Source organism: Pygoscelis adeliae, unplaced genomic scaffold (genome assembly GCF_000699105.1).
Source record: "Pygoscelis adeliae isolate BGI_AS28 unplaced genomic scaffold, ASM69910v1 Scaffold131, whole genome shotgun sequence".
NCBI classification, from domain to species: domain Eukaryota; kingdom Metazoa; phylum Chordata; class Aves; order Sphenisciformes; family Spheniscidae; genus Pygoscelis; species Pygoscelis adeliae.
Genome location: NW_008824058.1, coordinates 1,837,985 through 1,842,380, shown reverse-complemented (window position 1 = coordinate 1,842,380; position 4,396 = coordinate 1,837,985).

Sequence of the window (4,396 nt, the reverse complement as noted above, 5' to 3'; positions counted from 1 at the left end):
TACCCGAGTGAGAGCCGATGCCCTTGTCTTCCCTGTGAACATCTACTTCTTTTCTGAAACCTGCTAATTTCGCAGACTTTGGCAGACTTCCACTGGTTAATCACACATTTTTAAATAAAAAGGAAGTTTTCCTTTGTATTGTTTCAGTTAGTTGCCCCTCAGTGCCGCTCATGGTGCTTTTCCTCTGTATTTTGTACACTTCCCACTGCTTTCTGGCTTCTCTCTCTCCTTTTTTCTCTCTCTCTCAATAGAGAAGCCTGCATCGCCGTGCCAGTAATGGTGCAGCGGAGACGGGGAGCAGCACAACTGGCTGAACAGTCTGGGAGAAAAGCCGGCTGCCAGCCACCAGGCACACAGGCAAGTGCGACGGGCAACAGCTATCACTCGCTAATGGTGAGCGAACATAAAATTAGATTTTTGGACAGCAAGTTTAAACCTTAATTACGGAGCGGACACTGCTGTTTTATAATATAAAAGAATTGAAAGACTTGATGTCCCTCAGGGCTCCTTCAGCTATACCAGTTAGACAGCCCCAGTCACGGTTTGCTGAAATCAATGGCAACAGCATAATCCATTCATGCACACAAACAGAGCTGTCAAGAAAGAAGGAGCACTTCTAATGACTCATTCTTTAATGATAATTAATATGGGCTTAAACGCAGCTAGGGCTGCATGTTAAAACGGGGTGCCTAGCTGAATATGAAGATTTTTTAGGAAACACACTTCCTTTAAGGGTTCCCAGCTCCAGTGCCAGTGAGCACCCTGTGCTGGGTGTGCTGCATGATCCGGGATCTTTCAATGGCTACGTTAAGAGAGAAATATTAAGGCAAATCATGAAGTTGTTATGTGTGCTGTGCCTGTCACTTATGCTGAAGTTTTGCTTTTTTAACTGCAAATGAACAGTGGGATCTTATTTTCCTTATTAAAGCTAAACTGCTTTAAAAATGGATGTGAACTTTGCCTGAATACGAAAATGGAATAAAGCCCCGCACCTGCATATGTCTGAACTGCTAAAGTGCACCTTTTCTGCGTACTTCAGACAGTGTTTGATTATTATTGCCAAAAAGATGTGAAAAGCATACAATTAAAATTGTACAGCCATCTAGACAAATTTAGCCTGAGTACATTCACAGGGTTATCTAAGAGCAATTGCCGCTGCTGGAGTGTTTTTAATAAGCGTATCCCATTCGAAATATCGAACAAACCACTTCAGTGGGTGTTTAGGAAGTGACTAAGATGCCTCTTGACTTTTGACCTGGAGGATTAGCACTCATTTTGAGCTGAAGGGGTGAAATCTATGATCTCGTGTCCCCAAGCCCATGTTCCTGGCTAACTGGGAGAAAAGACAAGGCCGGCTGAGGAGCAGCAGAGAACTCAGGTGCCATTTGGCAGGCTGCGGAGGCGTGCCAGGGACGAGCTTTGGTCGGTATTTATGCCCAGAAGAGCTCTGGTTCAGGTGTTTTGCACGCTGGAAGCCGAGGCTGAGCACGAAGGCCGAGGTCTGCCTGCAGCGTGGTGGCCTGAAGCTCTGCTGCATGGGCACCGCTGTTTTAATTCAAGGCAAGAACTACTATGTTATTACTTTGTAGGCAGTAATTAGGTATGCAGGCAGCCTAAGGTGAGACTACTTCAACCTTGACTTAAGAAAAGTGAGATTTGAGCTTTTTTATTTTAGTACTCAAGAATTGCAAATAGTACCACGTTAGGGACTTGATCTGGATGGGGCTGTGTGGACTTTTTGGGCATCGTTCTCTCCGAAACAGCCATTCAGAGGCTGCAGTGAGAGGTCCCAGTGTGAATCCTGCTGGGAGAGGTCCTGCTGCAAAGTCCTACCCCCACCAGCAGTCACTGAGCATCGCAAGGGGCAGGGTTTCCTCACAAATTGGAAATTTCCCCTGTTAAGAGCTCGCATCTTGACAGCCACGACTGAGAGCTGTTCAGGTCTAGCGGGTCACTCTCATAGTCTTCTGCTCCTCTGGGAATTTCGTGGACGGAAACATTATGGAGAAACAGGAATGCACATCAACGAAAGGCCCCTCGGGTTTTGGCGGTAAAATTGAACATACTCTTAACATTTAAGCTGAATAAACAAGGGACAAGTACAAAGAAGCAGGTCAGCTATTCATACTATCTTCAAGCCAACTACAAGATGGTGGAGCCCTCCTTTGGGTACCCGCACTGGTTTTATCCCAAATACACCCATTTCCCGACACCTCAGCACTGCAGCAAGGTAGATTTTGTCTTTGGTGTGTCCTAGGAGCTGACAGGGCTTTGCTTGTTGACACCACAGACAGGGCCTCTCCTAGCAGCTTTCCAGGTGCTTTTCAAAAAACGTCCCTGGAACGGTGTGTGCAGTGATCTGAAAAAGCTATGTTCGCCGTGAGGTTCCCGCCCCTCAAACACGCAGGTTGTGGCTTTACACGCGTGACTAGAAGGGACAGGGGTATGCTCTGGGCAGGAAGACCCGGCTTTATAAAGCATGGAGGTATCTGCAGCGCCCAGGGCCCAGGTAGGAGATACCTGCTCGAACGCCGCTCCCAGCACGAGCCATCTCCTCCGCCCGTGCCATACAACGGGGGGATGAGGTGGATGCCGGAGCCCTTGTTGGTGTCCGAGAGGTGCTTCTTCCCCGTGGCGTCATCCTCCTGCCCACCGATGGATTATAAATATCCCCAGCCTCCTCCTGTTCTCCGTGCCAAGTACCAAAGTCCCCACAGTACAGCGAGGGAGAGAGGCCTAAGTAAAGCTGATGGACTGGACGTGCGCGAGCATCTCTGCATCACCAAGCAGGAAAAACCCTTTTCCTAACCATTCCCTGCCTAAAATGAGGTATCTTTGTAGGGATGAAAGAGTCACAAGCACTTTATTAGGGTAGGGGCTCTCACCTTGTAAGGGGTCCTTAGGCGAGAGGCACCAGGCCACGTGTGCTCTTGGGCTGAGGCTGAAAATTCTGCAATTTTATTACAGAACCGGGAGTTTGCCATGCCTCAGATTTATGGTGTCGGAAAAAGCTGTGGCTTCTGGCAAAGGCTAATCAAAATGTATTATACTTCAAGTGTTCAATATAATTAATAAAGAATGCCTAATGAATCTAGCTCTCAAAAAATGTTCATACATGCAGTGCGCTCCTTGCAAGTCAGATTATGGGAATGAGTGTGTTATCTGCAATACCATGAGGTGATGCAAATTAAAAAGTTGGAAATGCTTTGTAATGACTGAAACATCTGTATTAGGAGTTTTTGCTCTTCTTGCATTATCTTAAAATTCTGCTTTATCTAATGTTTCTACAGCACCAAGGGGTAAAGAAAGAAGGAGAGTTTTGGATTTAACCAAAATTAATTTATTTTTTTGGTTAATTTTAAGCAGAATTAATTTAATTCTCACCAATGTTCCATGTGATAGATGGCTTAGTAACATTTATTTTGATGCAATGACAAAGTCCATAGCATGTTTGTTTCCCAGAGAACAGGCAGATCTGTTCTTTGTCTTTCCCTTAAATGTAGCTGTAAATGAGTGAGTACACGGCTGAGACTTCTGCTCGTCTGAGGGAACTGGACTGCACTGAGATACCCGTTTTGTCTCATTTTCTACCAAAAGTTTATCCGCAGTCAAGCAGCTGTCTCAGACTCCAGCTTTATTTCACCCCCTTCTAGCTCAGGTGCATTTTGTAAATGCCGAGTTTCACCTTGTCTATCAGAATGGAAACTTCTGCTAACATCTCCTGAAGATGTCTGTAACGATTCGGTAGCTTGGCCATCTTCACAGCAGCTCAGGACAAACTGAGGGAAAACCAAGCAGCCTGAAGCCTGCGTGGCTGCTCCGGAAAACTTCCCGATTCTTACCAGCATTGAAAATATTGACAATTAACAGCCTTACTGCAGGACTTCGGGTGTCATGAGACGTATTTTCTCACAGGCAGGTTGCTTGAGCCTTTTTGCCCCCATCCCGCCGCTGTGGTCCCCGGCAAGTGTTTATGCCGGTTCCACTCCTCCCACAGCAAATGTGGAGACATTGATTTATCATTAGCAAGCAGTGCGAGCCCCCGGGGATATGATAAACAGCTATGCAATCCTCTCACAGAAAGATGCTCCGTTATCCCTATAGAGGAAATGAAGAAAAAAAAAACCAAAATCCTGTGCAAGCACAAATTTCTCCCTCCCTTAAAGGTGACCGTAAGGAGTCACCTGTTGGTGAGGCTTTCAGCTGGGTCAATAAAAAGTCTGTACAGTGGTTTTCTAGAGTCACACCCGGACAGAGGGGAATACAAACGAGGTGTACTGGGTTATTTCCCCGGCCAAAGCCGGAATCCGCAGGACAGGAGCGGGGTCCCTGCGTGTCCCCTGGGCACATCCCCCCGTGCTCCGGGGCGCACAGGGAAGAGGGTACCGCGTTCACC